We start from the raw sequence: 24,042 nt of genomic DNA on the forward strand, positions 1-24,042 counted from the left end.
CAGACAAGCACCTCTGCTTGTGCTGGCCTCCTCTACTCCTTAATAAGGGAGACAGATGCTCCTTCCCCTCTGGGGCACCCGTGCCAGCACAGGGGTGAGTCTGCCCCAGGACTCTTGGCACCTGCTGTTGCCAGCATTCCTAGTTTCTAAATCCAGGCTCATAGTTTAGAATATCACTTGATTGGCCTCTCTGATGTTACAATGTACAGAGAAATTCTGTATCCCCTTCTGAGACCATATTTTGATTATTTAGATTAGCTACCTCTATTTAAGTATAACTAAGGCTATAGTTATTCCACACAGTTTTAGGTTCCTTTTATAATGTTCTATTTAGTGCTGTTTTAAGCTAAAGATTGGTTTTGTTTTTTTGCAAACCTCCCCTCCACCCCCCGTTCTCCCTTTCAAAGGGGTTCCATTGGTATAAAACTGGAGTAACGCAGCTGCGAACCAGGCCCTTTATAAAAACAGACCCATTTCATTTCATTTCATGTTGCATATGATCCATATATTTATAGCCACATATTTGCATACACAGAGTTGAATAGTAGGTTCTGATCTTTTACTTCATTACATTCGTTTTATGTCATTGTAACTTAATGGATTTCTAACTATTTTGATTCTATACTAGAAGGCTAAGTCCTTCTATTACAAGGCCTTACTCTTGGAATCATTGTATTTTTTTCCTCAGAATGTTTATCTCCATTTGTTGAGGCCAAAATATGTTAACTCTTGAAAACAGATTGACAACATTGTTGTTACTTAAATGCTGGTTATTTCGTTTTATTACCAAATGCTACAAAGACATGAGGAAATGAACACTTGAGAAAAAGAAACTGTGTTTAGGTTTCATTTATTGGGCTGTTCGTAGCAGTTAAGTTTTAAAGACACAACATCTCCACATAATGATGTGTCCTTTGACTGATAAGTCAAGCAGTGGGAATATCTCTGAGAGAAGTAGGGAGTTTCTATCAGATATTCTGAGAGGGGCAAACTATGATAACCAGAAAAAGAAAGAACGGGAGTACTTGTGGCACTTTAGAGACTAGCAAATTTATTAGAGCATAAGTTTTCGTGGGCTACAGCCCACTTCTTCGGATGCATATAGAATGGAATTTATTGAGGAGATATATATACACACATACAGAGAGCATGAATAGGTGGGAGTTGTCTTACCAACTCTGAGAGGCCAATTAAGTAAGAGAAAAAAAACTTTTGAAGTGATCATCAAGATAGCCCAGTACAGACAGTTTGATAAGAAGTGTGAGAATACTTACAAGAGGAGATAGATTTAATGTTTGTAATGGCTCAGCCATTCCCAGTCCTTATTCAATCCTAAATTGATTGTATCTAGTTTGCATATCAATTCCAGCTCAGCAGTCTCTCGTTGGAGTCTGTTTTTGAAGTTTTTCTGTTGTAAAATAGTCACCTGCAGGTCTGTCATTGAATGACCAGACAGGTTAAAGTGTTCTCCCACTGGTTTTTGAGTATTATGATTCCTGATGTCAGATTTGTGTCCATTAATTCTTTTGCGTAGAGACTATCCGGTTTGGCCAATGTACATGGCAGAGGGGCATTGCTGGCACATGATGGCATATATCACATTGGTAGATGTGCAGGTGAACGAGCCCCTGATGGTATGGCTGATGTGATTAGGTCCTATGATGATGTCACTTGAATAGATATGTGGACAGAGTTGGCATCGGGCTTTGTTACAAGGATAGGTTCCTGGGTCAGTGTTTTTGTTCAGTGATGTGTGGTTGCTGGTGAGTATTTGCTTTAGGTTGGGGGGTTGTCTGTAAGCGAGATCTGGTCTGTCTCCCAAGATCTGTGAGAGTGAGGGATCATCTTTCAGGATCGGTTGTAGATCTTTGATGATGCGCTGGTAGTCCTCAATATATGTTCCATTCTATATGCATCCGAAGAAGTGGGCTGTAGCCCACGAAAGCTTATGCTCTAATAAATTTGTTAGTCTCTAAGGTGCCACAAGTACTCCTGTTCTTTTTGCGGATACAGACTAACACGGCTGCTACTCTGAAACCTGTCAGAAAAAGAAACTGTAGCATGTGTAGTTCTGGGAAAAGATCTGGAAAGAATTAACAAAATGGTAAAAATGTAAACAAGTTTGCCTTTATAATGCTCATTTTCTGATGAAAACAAAACTAATTTTGGCAAGCGATTATGAACAAGAAATGATGTGAAAAGGGCATTCTGGCTTGAATCTACAGCCACTCTATGTGGATACAGCTCTGCACCATTGAAATCAATGGGCTCCTACATCACCAGGCTATGGATCAGCCTCCTAGCCTCTATGATCCAATCTGTGATTGGACTTATGGCTGAGCCTGCCAACCCAGAAACTGCTTCAACTGGTGCCAACTGCCAGTGGTTTTTATGATGTAAATATTTTGCTGTCAGAACTGCCCTGAGAGCCACCAAATCACTACTCACTGCACTAGGAAATTTCAACTCCGTTTTAAGGAGAACATCAAAAATCTGTCCAGCACACGGACTTGATTTTCATACACACAATAAAATTGTTTTTATTATTGTGATAGACCCAGACCAGTGGGGTACAGGAGTCTGGTAGAGGGCAAATATACTGGTCACTGGATGAGTAGTTTTCTGTTCCCTGAGTGACCAGAGAAGGGGCTGCACTAGAGTAATCAGGAACCTGCTAGAACCAGTTAAGGCAGGCAGGCTAATTAGGACACCTGGAGCCAATTAAGAAGAAGCTGCTAGAATCAATTAAGGCAGGCTAATCAGGGCACCTGGGTTTTAAAAGGAGCTCACTTCAGTTTGTGGTGTGAGTGTGAGGAGCTGGGAGCAAGAGGTGCAAGGAGCTGAGAGTGAGAGGGTGTGCTGCTGGAGGACTGAGGAGCACAAGCGTTATCAGACACCAGGAGGAAGGTCCTGTGGTGATAATAAGGAAGGAGGCCATGGGGAAGTAGCCCAGGGAGTTGTAGCTGTCATGCAGCTGTTACAGGAGGCATTATAGACAGCTGCAGTCCACAGGGCCCTGGGCTGGAACCCGGAGTAGAGGGTGGGCCCGGGTTCCCCCCAAACCTCCCAATTGACCTGGACTGTGGGTTCTTCCAGAGGGGAAGGTCTCTGGGCTGTTCCCCAACCCACATGGTGAATCTCTGAGGCAAAAAAATCCGCCAATAAGCGCAGGACCCACCAAGATAGAGGAGGAACTTTGTCACATTATAAAATAGGCCATATTAAAAAAGGTGTCTAACTGTTTAATGAAAGCTCTGACTGTTAGTATCATTACCCAAATGTAACAAAAGAATAAGTCAATAATTTTTAATATTAAAAATACACAGCAAGGAGTGCAGTATAATGGATAAAGTTATTGTCTGGTGTATCAGGGTGTCTGTCCTCTTTGAGGGTAGTAGGGACAATGGGTCAGTCAACCTTTGTTCTATGGCATGACCCCTTAAGATTCCTGGACTTCTGGAATGGATCAAGACCTAGGGAAGAGCAGAGTAGTATTGGAAGAAAACAGTCAGTCTTTGGAGAAAACATAGGTATGGCATTCTGTGGTGCAATCCAGACCAGTGAGGAGCTGTGTCACCACTTGCCCTGCAACCTGGGGTCCCTCACAAAGCTTTGCAGCTGTAGCTCCTCACAAACAGCCAAACAGTAGGCAAGTCACACCGTGAGTGTCTCTTGAAAGCCATAGCTCTGATCCAGCAACACTGACCCCAGCAGCCTGTCAGCAAACACCAGCCATACTCTGGCTTCCAGCAGCCTGGGTTACTATTTGCCGGGTGACCCCAACACACTCCCAATCTCAGATTCTCCTTCTCACCCCACCCCCAAAACATGTGTTCTGCACTGTCCAGTCCTCTCCTGGACAGGCCAGATATATTAGATCTGTTGCACTTCTAACGGGATCAAAATACCAAAGTCTGCTACCTTAAATGGAGTTACCCAAACAATTCACAACGCTTAGTTTTGATTAAAAAATAAAACAAGTCTATTTAACTACAAAGAAAGATTTTAAATGAGTACAAGTAATGAGGCATTAAAGGCAGAAATGGTTATAAGAAAAATAAAGAGAAAACGCTGTCTAAACTTCACAAACTAGACTTGGTTCAAGTTGAAGTCCCTTACCACGGTTTCAGTACACTGCTGACCAAACTCTCAGGCCAGGATAGGGTGACCAGACAGCAAATGTGAAAAATTGGGACAGAGGGTGGGGGGTAATAGGAGCCTATATAAGAAAAAGACCCCAAAATCGGGACTGTCCCTATAAAATCGGGACATCTGGTCACCCTAGGCCAGGATTTGCTCCCAAAGTCCATAGGCTGTTTCTTTTGTCTTCTTAGATGGTGGAGAGAGACGGAAAAGGAAAGAGAACTTGGGGTGCTTTTGCCCCTCACTTTTATAATTCAGTCATTCTTTGAAATGCATTTTCCTGAGAGTGAACCTGAGATAAATTTCTTTCCAGCTGAGACAAAGGCGACGTGGAGTCTGGTGGGGGAGAGGTTTTATGCTGTTGTTTGTTAAGATGCAGATCTGTTTGTTCCTGCCCCCCTTCCTTGCCAAAGAACGGCCTACTTGATAGGTGATGATGACCCATCAGCTTTGATGACACGTGGCTAGAGGCATCAACTTGTCCTTTGTCTTTGAGAAACAAGTTTACCCACTCCCCAGACTTGTCTGGTAAACACACTTCAGTCATGATTTCAGCTTACGCTCATAACTTTATATGTAAAGCGGCAACATACGTTTCACCATGATATTATTGACCAGCAAGTTATTAGTTTTCAAATGATACCTTACAAGGAACATTTTGTAGAAAGACTGGTATAGTAGTGTGGAGGGTGTGAATAGGGGGTGCATTCCGTCACAGCAGGCAACTGTCATTTTAAGGCCCTGGGACCAGGAGCCCTGTAATGTAGGGTCAAGCAGAGGAAACCTCCATAAACTTAGAGACAGGCCCCAGAAGGAAGACTGCGGGACTCCTGAACAAAGGAGAAGAAGGGTTGGGCCCATGGGCTAAAAGAGCTCTATTTGAGAGAAGACAAAATAAATAAAACCCCAAATAAAACTTATTTGAAGTATTCAGACCTGAGTGTAAATTATTGTAAAGGACTAAGAGAGAACTGAAGACAAGTTGCTGGAGGCTACGAGGTGGGGTCTGGTTTACACCTCACATTTGCACTCATGGTGCTAAGGTATCTGAGGTATCTGCACGACTTGCATTGTGTGCCTTTGCACCAAAGGTGTGTGTGTATTCAGGATAACTGTACCTGCAGTAACTACCTCCAGACAAAACTTCCACAGCGTACCCAATAGTTACAGTGTGGCATTTTTTGTCCCATAGTAGCTGCCCACATATAGAAGTTTAAGAGTCTGCTATGATCTCTAAAAAAGCTAATTCTTTAGCTCAACCAGTGAAGGTCCATATTTTTAGATCCAGAGGCCCCAGACAGCCTGACCAAGGGTTACACCAGCACCTCATCTGCTATTGCAGCTGGGCTGCATATGTGTCTGCTGTTGTCTCAAGGAGCACCTCCTGAGCTAAGGTTGGCATAAACAGACTTCCCTTCTTAGTGCAGATTTTAATGACTGAGTGAAATGCAGAAATAAAACTATCTGACTTTACATTCATATTGGGCCTCAGAGCCTATTGACTTCAATGGCCTTTTCATCAGGCCCTTTGTGTTTGAAACGCTAAACCTATACATAGTGAGGGGCAGAATCTAAAAAAAGCTGGCAGTCACCCTCAGCTTCGTGCGCTTAATGCCTTTAATCAGTGAGGATTCAATTTTTCCATCTTATTGACTAAGGGACTGCTTCAGCTGTTATCTAGTATGAGCCATTAATGTTTCCTTTCCTTTGTAGAAAAAGTGCATTTAGATAATATTGTGAAGTAGGAAACAGTTGCTCAGGCATAGCAAATGAAGAATTTCTGGTCTCTTAAGGAAATGCAGTTTAACACCCTGGCACTGTCAGTGATGAGTAAGCCTACCCCTTCTATAAAGAGGGTACAGCTAGGAAAGTCCCTCTACAAAGTCCTACTTATCTGTCTTGGGCCAGATACATCTTAGCCCCTGTTCCATCCGCTTTGTGCTGCCTGAGTGGTGCAAAGGAGACATAAACTGACCACAAATAGCCAGTTGAGAATTCCCCCAGCAAAGGGGAATTCTCCATTAGCATAAAATCAGAAAAGCTGGTGCCTATGCCAGCTGACCCCACCACATGCTGGTATGGGGGCCCATGTAGGCACAGGGATGAGTGGGAACAAAACAGAGCTCCATGATGCTAATTCTTAGCTTACAATACGAGAGAGTTGTCTAAAGATTGCTCTAATGTTCCTCAGGGCCAGGGTTAGGGATGACCGGTGCAAGGAACCTGGCCCCTCATTTAAAACATTCTGTATCTGTTATAACATGCACATTACAGCTGTATGTTTTTATGGATTCTTATAGCAGTAACCCCTTGGCCTTCCTCCCCACCCCAACCACACAGTTTTGTTGCCCCTTTTATTGTGTCACATCTGAAATTAGGTTCTAAGTTTTTTTTGCAGCAGATGTCATGGACCAAACTGTCGTCTGGTGAAACTCTACTGATTTCAATAGAGTTATGTCTGGAGAAAATTTTGCCTTATGCCTTCTAATATGTAGAGTGACACACTTACGCTTGTGAGCACAGTACTGTTAATTAATAAACAATAACAATTAGGTAACTTCTGAAAAGGGATGAGGCTTGGTCTCCTTTTCTATTGGTGCCAAATGCACCCACAAAATGTATAATGAATTGCTGGTGGAAGTCTGAGACTTACCTCTCTAATTACCTGACTTGCACCTACAATTGAGTAGTCAAAAGCTTAGGTATTGATTTATGCTCGCAATTCAATTGCAGGCCCCTACAGAAGTGAAATTTGGCCCTCTCTATGGGCTAAGCACATTAGATCTGAAAGTCATTGAGAAACAATGAACAGAGGACCCCACAAAGAAAAGAACACTTTGAATGATAAAACAATGATTAATTTACATGAAAATCTGCCATGACTAAAGCGCTCTTTTCCTCTTACTAGAGCAGGGGTCGGCGATCTTTCAGAAGTGATGTGCCGAGTCTTCATTTATTCACTCTGATTTAAGGTTTCACGTGCCAGTAATAGATTTTAAGGTTTTTAGAAGGTCTCTTTCTAGAAGTCTATAATATATAACTAAACTATTGTTGTATGTAAAGTAAATAAGGTTTTTAAAATGTTTAAGAAGCTTCATTTTAAAATTAAATTAAAATGCAAAGCCCCCCAGACCAGTGGCCAGGACCCGGGCAATGTGAGTGCCACTGAAAATCAGCTCACGTGCCGCCTTCGGCATGCATGCCATAGGTTGCCTACCCCTGTACTAGAGCACACTGGTTGTGACAATTCCATGTTTCCATACAGTGCCCTGTCTCATAGATTCTTCTTAGACACCCCTTGTAACTTGAGAGACCCTGTCTACAGTTCCTCAGAGGCAGTGTGTTCAGATGTAAAACACCATTATTGGCACATCAGGTGTGGCTTTATCCTGTTTCTCTCAGACATCCTCTGTGAAACCCAAAAGAAGTTTGAAACCAAAAAAAAATCTTAATACCAAACTTAAGAGGTCCACCAAGAAGTGTCTTACCTATGAACTGTATAATCCTATTATTGCAACCCTTGTCCATTCTTCCTCTTTTCTCTTCCTCTCTCGGTTTATGATTCTTTTTTAACACGCCATGCCTGAACTTAGACGTAAGATTTTCCAGACAAGGACTGTCTTCACCTTCTTCTGTGAAGCAACTAGCATACATTAGGGCACTCTGAACTCATAAATAAGACCCAGATTCTCAAAGGTATTTAGGCTCTTCACTTCCATTGAAATCAATGGGCAAGTAAATAATAATCATCAATACCTTGTATAATACATTTACAATTATATCTCTACATCAGAACTCATTCAATTAAGTTCATGATCCCTGGGTACCTAATATTTTCTTTTCCATCCTATTTGCATGGCTTCACATTGATTTTAAACAGTTCTTTAATACTTGTATGTAGTTAATATATTTGGTTCAAAAGGCTCTCCGGCCCCTGTGTTGTTGAAAACAGATATTTTATTATGCTGATTATGTCTACAGCACAAAACTGTATTGTCTTGGAACATGGTTGTGAGCAATTGAGTTAGATGACACAATGCTGACTATGCTTCAGCAGTCAATGTAGACCAGGATACACAATGTTCAGACATGTGCTCTACAAATGCTATGTTATAGTGGTCAGTAGTACATCATCTAACTTGATTGTTCATACTGTGTTCAAATGCAGTCAAATTTGTATAGTGTAGATCAGTCCAACTGGTTTCCTTATTTCTCTGGCTACCTTAGCAAACAGTAGAAACACACAAATGTCAGAATGAGAGAGAAAGAAAAGCTTGTGCAAAACGCGGAGTCCAGGAACATCCACATTATTCCTGAGTGCAAACACATTATCTATTCCCATTCAGGGCCATCGAGAATACTAAAAAAAGAGTGCATTATATTGCCTCAATAATGAAAATAATAATTAATTTCTTAGTACTTATACAGTATTTTGTATTCAAAACACTTTACAGACATTAATTTCAAACAACTCCAAGACATAGTTAGATATTAAAAAAGGAAAGGGAATGACCCAAAATGAGCACAGAAGATAGACAAGGACCAAATACCAGAAACCAAGATTAGTGAGATAAGGCTTGCATGGCATCACACAAGAAAACATTGCATTTCTTAGTATGCTCCTAAACATATTTTGGAATTTCCCTTTGAAAGAAAGCTCTGAGGGCTTTTTCTTTTCTGAGTAGACATTTGATGTGAACATACAAGAGAGTGTTTTTTCAGTATTCAGACAGGAAATCACACAAGAACAATATAAGGAACTAATTCGTTACCCAGTGAATGTTTTGGATGCAACCGTTTATATCAGCTTGGTCAGAAGAAGTTTCTTGATTTTTTTTTCCAGTGACTCACTGTGTGGCCATTAACAAATCATTTGGCCTCTCTTATCAAAGATAGATGGGAAATAAAAAGGGGAAAATAGGCGTATGACTCTTTTAGCTTTCTTATGACGTATAAAGGTCAGCTATAAGGCTTTCCTAATTATTATTTATTTTTCCAGCCTTGTTTTTACATTATAAATTCAGATGTTATCTGAGGCCTGGTCTACACTAGGAGGTTATGTCGAATTTAGCAGCGTTAATTCGAATTAACCCTGCACCCGTCCACACAACAAAGCTATTTATTTCGACATAGAGGTCTCTTTAAATCGATTTCTGTAATCCTCCCTGACGAGCGGAGTAGCGCTAAATTCGACATGGCCATATCGAATTAGGGTTAGTGTGGACGGAATTCAATGCTAATAGCTCCGGGAGCTATCCCACAGTGCACCACTCTGTTGACGCTCTGGACAGCAGTCCGAGCTCGGATGCTCTGACCAGCCACACAGGAAAAGCCCCGGGAAAATTTGAATTCCTTTTCCTGTCTGGCCAGTTTGAATCTCATTTCCTGTTTGGACATTGTGGCGAGCTCAGCAGCACTGGCAACGATGCAGAGCTCTCCAGCAGAGGTGACCATGCAATCGCAGAATAGAAAGAGGTCCCCAGCATGGACTGATCAGGAAGTCTTGGATCTGATCGCTGTGTGGGGCGATGAGTCCGTGCTTTCGGAGCTGCGATCGAAAAGACGGAATGTGAAGATCTACGAGAAGATCTCAGAAGCCATGACGGAGAGAGGATACAGCCGGGATGCAACGCAGTGCCGCGTGAAAATCAAGGAGCTGAGACAAGCGTACCAGAAGACCAAAGAGTCAAACGGACGCTCCGGATCCCAGCCCTAGACATGCTCTTTCTACAAGGCACTGCATTGCATTCTAGGTGCGGCCGCCACCACTACCCCACCACTGTCCGTGGACTCTGACGATGGGGTATTGTCAACGGCCGCTTCCTCGGAGCTGTTCGCGGACGGGGAAGATGAGGAAGGAGATGAGGAGGACGAGGCAGTCGACAGCACTTTCAACGCTGATTTCCCTGACAGCCAGGATCTCTTCATCACCCTCACGGAGATCCCCTACCAACCCTCCCAAGGCAGTAACCCAGACCGTGAATCAGGGGAAACATCAGTAGGTAAGTGTTTTAAACATTTATTTTGAATAGAATAGGCATAGTATGTTAGCAATGGGATTTTAATGATTAGTTTGCCCTAGGTGCTTAACTTTTTAGTCCTTGACAGTGCAGCTACTGGAAAAGTCTGTTAACATGTCTGGGGATAGAGTAGAAATCCTCCAGGGACATCTCCACGAAGCTCTCTTGGAGGTAATGTGAAAGCCTTTGCATCAGGTTCTTGGGGAGAGCGGCCTTATTGCCTCCTCCATGGTAGGAAACTTTTCCGCGCCAGGCTAGCAGCAGGTACTCCAGTATCATTGCCTGGCAAAGCATGGCGGCATACGGCCCTGGTGTTTGCTGGCATTCACGCAGCATGCGGTCTTTCTCTGTATCCGTAATCCTCATCAGAGTGATATCACTCATGGTGACCTGCTTTGAATTAGGGGAATTTTAGTATGGGGACTGATTGCCTGTTCCTTTAAATAACTGTAACCGGCGGTTTACAGCCACACGGTGGGGGCGGGGAGGCGAACCGTTCATGCTGAGCAGTTCGCCGGCAGCATGCAGGGATCTTTCCCGGGGACAGCTGCGACGGGGGTGGGACAGGGGCAGAGTTCATGCCGGCCGGATCGCCAGCAGCGTGCAGGGATCTTTCCTGAGCCCAGCCATGTGGTGGGGGTGGGGAGGCGAACCGTTCATGCTGAACGGTTTGCTGGCAGCGTGCAGGGATCTTTCCCGGGGACAGCCGCGACGGGGGTGGGACAGGGGCAGAGTTCATGCTGGCCGGATCGCCGGCAGCAGGAACTGGCCAACGCTAGGAGCACTGCTTGGAACATGAAAGGAGGGCACTGCTGTAAATTAAGCTTTAAGCAGCCAAAAGTCTACGGCTTACCATGGCCGCCTGCTAGCAGAATTCTGTTGTCCGGCCCCGCTTGTGTGATCTGTACAGCAAGACCCCAGGCACTCAATGTCAAGACAGAAAATTCGACCTTGTACTGAGTGCACATGTGATAGGTACTGTGCATGGTCTTGTTCACAGAGAAAGACTATATTCATTGTTCACAAAAATGTATCTTTTTGAGGAATTCACTCCCTTTTTCCCCATCCCACAGCTGTGAGTGTCTCCCAAGCTACCCCGGCATCTCCTCCCAGAGGCTGGCGCAGATCAGGCAGTGAAAGAAAAGGACACGGGACGAGATGTTCTCAGAACTTATGGTCTGTTCCTGAGCCGAGGCGGCACAGCAGACCCAGTGGAGGGAGAACATGTCGCAATACCAGCGATCACACAGCAAACGGGAGGACAGGTGGCGGCAGGAAGACCAGCAGGTGACTCAAACGCTGCTTGGACTAATGAGGGAGCAAACAGACACGCTCCGGCGCCTTGTAGATGTTCTGCAGGACCGGAGGCAGGAGGACAGAGCCCCGCTGCATTCTATCTCTAACCGCCCTCCCCCGCCACAAAGTCCCATCCCCCCCTCACCCAAAGTCCCAAGAAGGAGGGGTGGCAGGGGCCGTGAAAACAGTCACTTCGCCCTTGCAGACTGCTCAAATTGCAGAAGGCTCTCATTCCCAAAGAACGTCCTTTCCTTCCCTCCAAATGCACCTCACCCAAGCCCCCGTCCCAGTTTCATCCCCTAACTGTGTAGTTGTTAATAAAAAATACGTTTCTGTTAATTACTGTTTCCGTCATGTTCTTTTAGAGGACAGTGTGTTTGAAGGGGGGAAAAGGGGTTGGTAATTGGAGAGGACAGTCACCTTTACCAGGGTACAGACACGGGGGCAGGTTCAGCAGAAGGTCATACACACATTGCAGTCACTAGGCACACTGGTCAGTCTGGGAGGTGGTTTTCATGTTCTGTGTGTGGGGGTAAAGTGAGTTTGTGGCTGGGGAGGGCGGTTACAGATCTTATGCAGCGGTCCTTAGCCTGGATGACAGAACCACTCAGCAGGGGATCTGTAACCGCTCTCCCCCGCCACAAAGTCACATAGCCCCCACACACAGAGTCCCGAAAAGGAGGGGTGGCAGGCTCCATTGAAACAACCAGTCCACCACTGCGGACCGCTCTAGGAGCAGGAGCCTGTCATTCCTCGAGTTTAGAAGCGTCCTTTCCATCACTACATCCGCTCCCCACCACAGTCTGCGACCCAGTTTCAACACTTTACCGCGAAATCCTTAATAAAGAAAACGGTGTTAATGAACAAAGTTTCATTTATTTTATTTTTAAAGGTGTGTTGGAAGGGCGGGAAGGGGGTTGGTAACTGAAGAGGATAGTCAACATTAAGTAGGTAAAGAAACGGGGGCAGGTTCAGCTTCTGTTTAAAAAAACGTAATAGTCACAGGTTACCCTGGTCACTCTTGAACCTAGCTTTCAAAGCTTCCCGGATGCACAGTACGTCCTGCTGGGCTCTTCTAATTGCCCAGGTGTCTGGTTGGGCATAATCAGCAGCCAGGCGATTTGCCTCAACCTCCCACCCCGCCATAAATGTCTTCCCCCTTGCTCTCACAGAGATTGTGGAGCACACAGCAAGCTGCAATAACTATGGGGATATTGGTTTCGCTGAGATCAGAGCGAGTCAGTAAGCTTCTCCATCTCCCCTTCAGACGTCCAAAAGCACACTCCACCACCATTCTGCACTTGCTCAGCCGGTAGTTGAAGAGTTCTTTTTCACTGTCCAGGGTGCCTGTATAGGGCTTTATGAGCCAGGGCATTAGCAGGTAGGCTGGGTCCCCGAGGATCACTATAGGCATCTTCACATCCCCAACAGTTATTTTGTGGTCCGGGAAGTAAATACCTTCCTGCAGCCGTCTAAACAGACCAGAGTTCCTGAAAATGCGAGCGTCATGAACCTTGCCCGGCCATCCGACGCTGATGTTGGTAAAACATCCCCTATGGTCCACCAGTGCTTGCAGCACCATTGAAAAGTAGCCCTTTCGGTTAATGTACTGGCTGGCCTGGTGGTCTGGTCCCAGGATAGGGACGTGAGTTCCATCTATAGCCCCACTGCAGTTTGGAAATCCCATTGCAGCGAAGCCATCTATGATCACCTGCACGTTTCCCAGGGTCACTACCTTTGAGAGCAGTAGCTCAACGATTGCGTTGGCTACTTGCATCACAGCAACCCCCACGGTAGATTTGCCCACTCCAAATTGGTTCGCGACTGACCGGTAGCTGTCTGGCGTGGCAAGCTTCCAGAGGGCTATGGCCACTCGCTTCTGGACAGTCAGGGCTGCTCACATCCGGGTGTCCTTGCACTTCAGGGCAGGGGACAGCAACTCACAGAGTTCCAGGGAAGTTCCCTTACGCATCCGAGAGTTTTGCAGCCACTGTGATTCATCCCAGACCTGCAGCACTATGCGGTCCCGCCAGTCCGTGCTTGTTTCCCGGGCCCAGAATCACCGTTCCACAGCATCAACATGACCCATTGCCACCATGATGTCCACGGCGCGGGATCCCGTGCTTTGTGAGAGGTCTGTGCCCCTCTCAAACTTAATGTCCTCACCGTGCTGCCGTAGCCTCCTCGCCCGATTTCTCAGCATCTGCCTCTGAAAAAGGTGGATGATAAGGCGTGAGGTGTTGACAACGGCCATATCGCAGCGGGCTCCATGCTTGCAGTGCTGTGGTGTCTGCGCTGTCAATCACCAGAAAAGTGCGCGAACTGATTGCCCGCAGGCGCTTTCACAGAGGGAGGGCGGGAGTGAGGGTTGAATGACAACAGTTACCCAAAACCACCCTCGACACATTTTTTGCCCCAGCAGGCATTGTGGGCTCGACCCAGAATTCCAGTGGGCAGCAGGGACTGCGGGAACTGTGGGATAGCTACCCATAGTGCACCGCTTCCAATGTCGACGCTTGCCCCGTTAGTGTGGACTCACAAAGTTGAATTACTGTCTTTAGTGTGGATACACACGTTCGACTTTGTAATATCGGTTCCACAAATTCGCTTTAAGTAAAATCGAACTACTCTAGTAGTGTAGACATACCCTAAGATGGAATGAAAACTCTAGTCAATGATGACTAGAGAACTAGTGAAATGATGACATCACAAGATCCAAGTCAGGGAAAGCTGAGCAATTGAAAGGTACAAGAATTTAAAACTCTCTTTGTTTTTGTTAATGCCTGTTTAACCTTAATGCAGCATTGCAAACTCTCACAATTTTATCACAAGTCTTGAAATATTTGGTGTTTTTCTTAAAGCCCCTGTATGTGGAGTTAATTGATTACATGAGAATCTCAGCTTTCATTTTTTAAAAATGGTGGTTGTGGAGAAAAGCTTGAAAATGTGTATAACCTAGAGTTTCAAAAATCAGAAGGCAAAGAAATAGAACCCAGAATTTATTATTTCTAAACCAGTCTCATAATTTCTTCAGGCCTAACTCATGACTTTGGAATACCTGGGGTTAGCAATGGGAATGACTAATTAACATAAGCATTTATTAAAGAACTATCATCCTTGCTCCTTTTCTGTTTAGGAGTTCATAATAAACATTTCTGAGACCTTCCAACGTGTCCGAAAAATTGGACACTCTGGCTATTTTGAAGGTTAAAAAAAAACAAGGAAAAAACCTTACAAAGCTGAAAACCATCATAAACAGGGGGGAAACACAAACCCACCCATTTAACAAACATTTGAAGGTCACCTCTGGGTTTCCCTATTAGAGCTGATCACATTTCCTTTTTAACAAAAAGTATCTTAGTTGAAAAATAAAATAAAATATTTTTAAACATTGTTTTAAGTTTGTTATAAATATGTTGATATGTTTCATTTTTCCTTTCCTTTTTCTACTTTTTTTTCCCCGAGTCATTTTCCAAGGAAAAAAATTCTTCCTCAGAAATTACAGGGAAAAAGGAAGACAGAAAAAAAAGGAATGAAAAAAAGAGAACATAAAAATCAATTTTTAAAAATATATTTATAAAAACATTTTAAAATACCTCCAGATTGATCCATGTAAAACCCATGAAACAGAAGCAACTTCAATAAGTTTATTCCATTTTTTCAAATAGAAAGTATTGTGAACTTTCACAATTTGATTGCATGTCTTGTGACATTTGGTGCATTTCTTAAAGACACACCTCCAGGAATCAAGGGATCAACAGAGAATCTTGGTTTTAATGGGGTTTTTTTTAAGTTTCTAGTGCTCATGGTTACAGAGAACAGCTAGAAAAAGTGACCCCTAACTCAGAGGCAAATAATTATTATTATTCTTCGAGTGATTGCTCATATCAATTCCAGTTAGGTGTGTAGGCGTGCCGCGTGCACGGATATCGGAAACTTTTACCCTAGCAGCTACCCATCGGGCCGGCTGGGGAGCCCCCTGGAGTGGGGCCAAAATGGCCATCTATATAAGCCCCTGCCGGCCCGACCCCCCTTCAGTTCCTTCTTACCGCCTGTGACGGTTGTTGGAACAGTGGTCTCCTGTCTTATCAAGTGTTCCACTTATCCCTAGCGTTCTCTTATCTTCATCGTTGGTTAATTGTTAATAGTTAGTAGTTAGTATTAAGTGTTAATTGTTTTTCTATAGTATTAAGTGTAATTTAGCTGTTGAGGGCAGTCTCGTCAACGGCTGCCCTGCGGGGCCCTGGGGCATGCCGTCTCAGGGCTTCAAGCCTTGCAAGTCTTGCAACAGGCCCATGTCTACGGGCGACCCGCACGATTCCTGTCTCAGGTGTCTGGGGGAGGGCCATCAAGCGGACAACTGCATTCAAACCTCGGACACGTAAAGAGAGGGAGTTTCGTCTTAGGCAACTCCTCATGGAGTCGGCCCTGTGGTCCTCTCAAGATGCAGGCCCGAGCGCCTCAGTGCGGAGCGCTCCTCCAGCGGTACCGTCTTTGGCACTACAGAAGATCCCACGCTCATCTCGGACCAGCGATCTCCCGGGCCCCAAAAATGCCCACCTCGGCACCATTCCCATTCCCCAGTTGCTGCCAAGAAGCAAGCCATGGGAGGACCCCCTCTTAGGATCGAGACAGTTACCACGGTCCCAATGGAGCAAGACCCTGGCCATACCTCTAAGCAGGCCACCATGCCTAGATCTCTTCAGGCCAGCCCTCCACGCGGGAGGGTGCAAGTAGAAGAGATCATTTTACCGTCCACGCTGGACACCTTGGAGGCGGCGAGAGGTCTCATCGAGATGACGGCTCCGGTGCCTCCGGTCCCAGCACTGGCCCCAGCATGGGTCCCGGTGCCATCCAAGGGCAAACCGACGATGTTCGGGCTGTCAGCCCTCAGATCAGCATCTCATTCCTGCTCGGAGTCCCAGTGCTGTTCTGAGTCCTGGCACCGCCCCAGATCCCAGTCTGACTCACGGCACCGGTCTGACTCGCGGCGCTGGTCCCGCGGTCTCAAACCTCGGAGCCATTCCCGCTCAAGGTCACTTTCGACTGCACGAACATGGTCCTGCTCGAGGTTCAGGTCACGATTGGTGACCTCGCGGCACCGCTCGGACCGACGAGGTGCGGGTCTCCGATCCCCACGTCAATGATCACCATGGCACCAGTCTGCAGTCCACTACCGATTGGCATCGCGGCACCGCTCTCCAGCTCGGCACCACTCGCCATCACGGCACCGCTCGCCATCGCAGCACCGCTTGCCAACACGGCACCGGTCGCGGTCACGATCAGCCTCACGGTGCCGATCCCCGCATGCCCTGTGCCTCCCAAGAGACTCAGTGCCTGCTTTGATCCACTCCCACATCCCCCCTCCTTGGCCGTTGCGGTCCCAATCCCCTTCTGGCAGGTCAGAGAGAGCCTCAGGGGTCTCAGGCATCCCTCATTCTGGCCCAGGGAGCCTCGGCCAAGTTCCACCAGTGACCCACTGGCAACTCCAGTAGCAATTTTGGACACCCTGGGCATACCATCAAGCCCAGGGCGCACCCCCAGTTGCCCAGCCACCGTCTCGGTCGAGCGCTAGGCCTCCTGAGGCAACTCTCAGCTGCCCTCCTTCTGACCCAGACCAACCTGTGGAGCCAGCGCCTGTGATAGAGGCTACCCCAGCTCCCCAGGAGGAGCCACCCATGTCCAACCAGGATGCTGCATCCGCACCGGCCCTCCCAGTGGAGTCGTCCTCGTTCTCCCCTGAAGAGGCTATGGCTGGCACGTCCACGTCTGGGCCACCTCCGATGGACTTTAGGATCGTCCAAGAATTGTTGAGGCGCATGGCTCTCAATATGAACCTCCAAATTGAGGAGGTTGTGGAGGATGAGGACCCCATGGTGGACATTCTAGGACCGGAAGGGCTCTCCAGGGTGGCCCTTCCCATGAATAAAACCATCCAAAACAATGTAAAGACTCTCTGGCAAACCCCGGCCTCCATTCCCCCCACAGCTAAGGGGGTAGAAAGAAAGTACTTTGTCCCCACCAGGGGTTATGAATACCTTTTTACTCACCTTGCCCCATGTTCGCTTGTAGTAGATGCGGTAAATGCCAGGGAGAGACAGGGCCAGCAAGGGCCTGCTCCCAAATATAAAGACACTAAATGGCGGGACCTTTTTGGGAGAAAGGTTTATTCTATTGGGGGTCTCTCGCTGCGGATCGCTAACCAGCTGGCGATCCTCAGTAGGTACAATTTTAACTCTTGGTCTGCGGTCCTCAAATTCCAAGGTCTTCTCCTAGCAAAGGCTGGTATAGAACAAGGCGGGGAGGGATAGCTCAGTGGTTTGAGCATTGGCCTGCTAAACCCAGGGTTGTGAGTTCAATCCTTGAGGGGGCCACTTAGGGATTTGGGGCAAAATCAGTACTTGGTCACTGCTAGTGAAGGCAGGGGGCTGGACTCAATGACCTTCAAGGTCCCTTCCAGTTCTAGGAGATAGGATATCTCCATTTAAAAAAAAAAAAAAAAAAGAACTGGGGGCCATTGCTGAGGAGGATAAATTGGTTGCTAGGACCTCCCTCCACGGTTCCCTCAATGCTGCGGATGCGGCTGTGCACACTCTGGGGTCGGGAATCCCTATGCGGTGGAATGCCTGGCTTCAGTCCTCCGGCCTCCCGCCTGAGGTTCAGCATACCATCCAGGACCTCCCTTTCAATGGCCAGGGCTTGTTTGCAGATCAAACTAACTCCCGCCTGCATACCTTAAAGGACACGAGAAACACCATTAAGTCCTTAGGTATGCATACCCTGGCTAACCAGAGGAAGCCCTTTAGGCCAGCGACGTCCTTTCCCTCCTAGACCGAGGCAGGACCCTTCTCGTCGCAGAGGATAGATACTCTCGATGTAGACCATCTCGCGCCTCCTCTGGACAAGGTCAAGGACAGTCTAAGCCATCCCTGGCTTATTTTGCTCATTTTGAAGGTGTGCCAGAGGACGGACTACCAGTTCTTACCCCAGACAGTTATCCCTTTCTAAATCGTCTATCCCATTTCTACCATGCCTGGTCCCATATTACCTCGGAACGTTGGGTCCTCCGCACAGTGCAGATGGAATATTCTATCCATTTCCATTCCATCCCGCCTTCCCCATCCCTCTTCAGGGACGCTTCTCACAAGCAACTCCTCATCCAGGAGGTTCAATCCCTCCTTGCCCTCGGGGCAATCGAGGAAGTTCCACAGGAGCTCAGGGGCAAGGGTTTTTACTCCTGCTACTTCCTTGTCCCCAAGGCAAAGGGAGGCCTAAGACCTATTCTGGACTTCAGGGAGCTCAACAAGTACATCGTCAACCTGAAGTTCCGTATGGTCTCCTTAGTCACTAACATCGCTTCACTGGATCCGGGAGACTGGTATGCCACCCTCGATATGAAAGACACGTACTTTCACATTTTGATTACTCCGCCTCACAGACGTTTCCTCCGTTTTGTGGTGGACAAGACGCACTATCAGTTCACAGCCCTTCTGTTTGGCTTGTGCACAGCCCCCCGCATCTTTACCAAGTGCATGGCGGTCATGGCTGCCTTTCTTTGCCGACAACACGTATACGTCTTCCCGTACCTAGGCGACTGGCTTATACGGGGCCGGTCTCACCATCACGTCCAGTTGCAGGAACACCTACTCATAGACACGTTCATTCGCTTGGGTATCATGGTAAACCTCAGCAAGTCCATCCTCGCCCCTACTCAAGCAATAGAGTTTATAGGAGCAGTCCTGGATGCAAACCAAGCGAGGGCTTTCCTTCTGGAAGCACGGCACCTGGCTATAGCAGGCATAATTACCAGCCTCTGCAAATTTCCCACGACCACAGCAAGGCAGTGCCTCAGGCTGCTGGGTCACATGGTGTCCTGTACATACGTGGTGCAACACGCCAGGCTAAGGCTCAGGCCGCTTCAGACATGGTTGGCGTCTGCCTATCAACCGGGACGCGACAGCCTAGAAATGGTCCTCACGGTCCCAAAGTGCACACTCGACTCCCTGCAGTGGTGGCTGGGTCCTCAGATGGTGGGTGCCGGGGTCCCGTTCCATCCCCCCCAACCCACTTTAACTCTGGTTACAGACGCATCTGCCCTGGGATGGGGAGCCCACCTCGGCAGCCTGACAATGCAGGGCTTATGGCACGAGAGTGAGCTGTCGCTGCACATCAATATCAGAGAGCTCAGGGCAATCCGCCCTGCATGCCAAGCCTTTCTTCCCCACTTGCGGGGCTACTGCATAGCAGTCCTAACGGACAACACCAAGGCCATGTTCTACCTGAACAAGCAAGGCGGAGCCCGGTCATCGGGGCTCTGCCAAGAAGCCCTCTTTCTGTGGGACTTCTGCTTAGCCCACCTCATCATCCTTCAGGCCTCGTACCTGCCGGGTGTCCAAAACATTCTGGCAGATACTTTGAGCAGGCATTTTCTGACTCACGAATGGTCCATACGCCCGGATATCATTCATTCCGTTTTCCACACCTGGGGGTTTCGCCGAATTGACTTGTTCGCTTCGCAGACCAACAGAAAGTGTCCAGTTTTCTGCTCCTTCCAGAGTCACAGCCCGGGCTCGTTAGCGGACGCCTTTCAGATCACATGGTCGGGCCAGTTGCTGTATGTCTTCCTACCATTCCCGCTGATTCACAAGGTGCTCCTCAAGGTCCGCCGGGTCAAGGAAGATGTCATACTGGTAGCCCCTGCCTGGCCGCGTCAGTGTTGGTACCCGACCCTGCTGGACCTGTCAATTCAGGCCCCTCTACGTCTTCCTCTTGACCCCGACCTCATCTCCCAGAACCACGGTCGTCTCCTACACCCGGACCTTCAGTTGCTCCACCTCACGGCCTAGAGGATCCGTGGCTGAAACAGACTGAACGCGCCTGTTCGGATTCGGTAAGGCGGGTGCTTCTGGAAAGTCGGAAGCCATTAACTAGGCTTAACTACGAGGCTAAGTGGAAGAGGTTTTCCAGCCGGTGCGCTCAGCGGCAGGTGCCCCCGCCCCAGGCTTCCATTCTGTGCATCTTGGACTATCTAATGTCCTTAAAGGACCAGCACCTAGCCTTTGGATCCCTTAAGGTCCACCTTGCGGCCATTTCTGCATTTCACCCAGACACGGCAGGGTGCCCGGTGTTTGCACACTCGGTCGTGCAGTGTTTCCTCAAAGGCCTGGAGAAAATCCATCCTCCGACAAAGCCACACGTGCCTGCATGGGATCTTAACTTGGTCCTCTCCTGCCTTATAGGCCCTCCTTTCGAGCCGCTGTCCACCTGCTCTCTTTTCTAAATCTCCTGGAAGGTCACCTTCCTAGTGGCCATCACTTCCGCACGTCGGGTCTCCGAACTACGAGCTCTCACATGTGAGCCGCCCTATACCATCTTTCATAAAGATAAAGTCCAACTAAGACCTCATCCGGCTTTTCTACCAAAAGTGGTGTCCCGCTTCCACGTGAGCCAGGATACTTTCCTACCGGTTTTCTACCCAAAACCGCATGCTGACCTACGTGAACAACACCTCCATTCTCTCAACGTTAGAAGGGCACTCGCCTTCTATATAGACCGGACAAAGCCCTTTCGTAAAACAACTCAGTTGTTTGTCGCCATTGTGGAATGGATGAAAGTCACCCCGTGCTCCTCTCAACGAATATCTTCATGGATCACCGGGTGTATTCGTGCTTGCTATAACCTTGCAAACGTCCCTCCGCCTGCTATTACGGCTCACTCCACGAGAGCTCAGGCGTCGTCAGGGCTGCCACGTGGGCCTCAGTTCATACCTTCACGTCCCACTATGCCATCATCCAGCACTCTCGGGATGATGCAGCCTTTGGCAGAGCGATCCTTCAATATGCGGTTCCTTGACTCCGACCCCACCTCCGAGGTAAGGCTTGGGAGTCACCTAACTGGAATTGATATGAGCAATCACTCGAAGAAGAAAAAGCGGTTACTTACCTTTCTGTAACTGTTGTTCTTCAAGATGTGTTGCTCATATCTATTCCATTCCCCCCACCTTCCCCTCTGTTGGAGTAGCCAGCAAGAAGGAATTGAAGGGGGGTCGGGCTGGCAGGGGCTTATATAGATGGCCATTTCGGCGCCACTCCAGGGAGCTCCCCAGCAGGCCCGACGGATAGCTGCTAGGGTAAAAGTTTCCGACATCCGTGCGCGCGCACACCTAACTGGAATAGATATGAGCACAGGCGTGCGCATGGGGTATGCCAGGTGTGCCCAGGCACACCCTAATGCAGGGGTGGGCAAATGGCTCCACTGTCCCAGCGCAGCAAGCTGCCGGCCCCACCCCCGCCTCTCCGGGACGGCCCCCGCCTGCCACCCCCACTCTGCGGGTCTCCCCCCGCCTGCCACCCTCCTCCCATGGGTCTCGCTTGCCACCCTCACATGGGTCTCCCCACCCCTGCCCCAGAGCGTCCCTGCCTGAAAGAAAGCAGCGTGCATCTCTCCCGTGCCTGCTTGTGCTGGTGGTGTAGAACATTCCTGCTCAACTGCTGTCTGCTGCCCCAGGGTCCTAGTGCCCCCCATCCACTAATGGCAGGGCAGGCTGCCCTTACCATGCCCTTCCGCCCTAGCCCTGAGCCTCTCCAACGCCCCAAACCCCTCAACCCCAGCCCCAGCCCTCATCCCCCTGCACCCTAATCCTCTCCCCAGCCCCGAGCCCCCTCCTGCATTGTGAACCCCTCAGCCCCAGCCAGAGCCCTCATCCCCCCCTCACCCTAATCCTCTGCTCCAGCCCTGAGCCCCCTCTTGCATCGTGAACCTCTCATCCCCAGCCAGAGCCCTCACCCCTGCACCCCCTCCTAGCCCCAAACTCCCTCCCAGAGCGTGCACCCCCTCCCCCTTCCCACACACCCCCTTCTGCCCCCCAAACTCCCTCCCAGAGCCTGCACCCCCTCCCTCTGCACCCCCTCCCACTTTCAAACTCCGTCCCAGAGCCTGCACCCCTCACCCCCTCCTACGCCCTCACCCCCAGCCCAGAGCCTGCACCCAAACTCCGTCCCAGAGCATGCACCCCTCACCCCCTCCTGCACACTGACCCCCTGCCCCAGCCTGGAGCCTGCACCCAGCACCCAAACTCCATCCCAGAGCCTGCACCCCAGGCCCCCTCCCCCACCCAAACTCCATCCCAGAGCCTTAGGCAAGTAGGGGGAGGAGTTGGGGGGGCGCATTCTGGGCACCACCCACATTTCTACAAACCTGCCACCCATGCGCGGGGCAGCGTGTCTGGCTCTGCGCGGAGCAAAACATGCTGCTAGGAGTCTCATGGTAAGGGGTCTGGGGCGGGGGGAGGGGGGGGTTGGATACAGGGCCAGCTCCAGGCACCAGCTAAAGAAGCAGATGCTGGGGGCGGCCAATACTAAGGGGCGGCACTCCGGCCGCTATTGGGGTGGCACGTTTGGGTCTTCAGCGGCAATTCGGCGGCAAGTCCTCTCAGAGCGAAGGACCTGCTGCCGAATTGCCGCTGAAGAGTGGAGTGGCGCGATTGCACTGCCGCAGGTTTTTTTTGTGTTTTTTTTTGCCGCTTGGGGCGGCAGAAAACCTGGAGCCGGCACTGGTTGGATAAGGGTGGTGGCAGTCAGGGGACAGGGACCAGGGTGGGTTGGATAGGGGGTGAGATCCCAGGGGGGTGGTTGGGGTGGGGGTCTCTGGAGGGGGCAGTCAGGGAGCAAGGGGGGTTGGATGGGGCATGGGCGTCCTGGGGTCTGTCAGGAGTGGGGGATGGATAGGGGTCAGGGCAGTCAGGGGACAGGGAGCAAGGAGTGTCCTTGGGGGGCAGTTAGGGTGGGGGGGGTCTCTTGAGGGGGTGGTCAGGGGATAAGGAGCTGGGGGGGTTGGATGAGTCAGGAGTTCTGGGGGGGGCTGTCAGGAGGCAGGAGTGTGGAGAGGGTTTGGGGAAGGCAGGGAGCAGGGGGGGGTTGGATGGGTCGGGAGTTCTGGAGGTCCTGTCAGGGCGCGGGGAGCAGTTGGATAGGCATGGGAGTCCCGGGGCCCTGTCTGGGGGCGGGGGTGTGGATAAGGGTCGGGGCAGTCAGGGGACAGGGGTAGGGTCCTAAGAGGGCAGTCAGGGGACAAGGAACAGGGATGCTTAGATAGGGGGTAAGGTCCTGGGGGGCAGTTAGGGGCAGGGGTCCCAGGAGGAGGTAGTCAGGGGACAAAGAGCAGGGGGGGTTGGGAGTTCTGAGGGGGGCAGTCAGGGGGTGGGAAGTAGGAGGGAGTCGATGGGGCAGGGCGGGGGCGGGCCTAGGGCAGGACTCCCTGGGTGCACACCCTAATGAAATGTGCTGCACACGCCTATGGATATGAGCAACACATCTCGAAGAACAATAGTTACAGAAAGGTAAGTAACCATTTTTTTCAGTATTGCCAATCTCAAGAGATCAAAAATCATGAATCTGACTCCCGCAAATTATGAGATTGGCCCAAAAATCATAAAGCTTTTGGTTTTTTTTAAAAAGGTTATATTGTGTTTTTTAGTCTCTCTTGATTTTTGAACGCCCCCTACCCACCCCTAGTGCATGTGAGAATTCGGGAAGCGCCCCTCTACCAGCACCACCCGCCAACAGCCTCACCGCCTATTGGCACG

This window comes from Chrysemys picta, chromosome 8 (assembly GCF_011386835.1).
Source record: "Chrysemys picta bellii isolate R12L10 chromosome 8, ASM1138683v2, whole genome shotgun sequence".
Taxonomy (NCBI): Eukaryota; Metazoa; Chordata; order Testudines; family Emydidae; genus Chrysemys; species Chrysemys picta.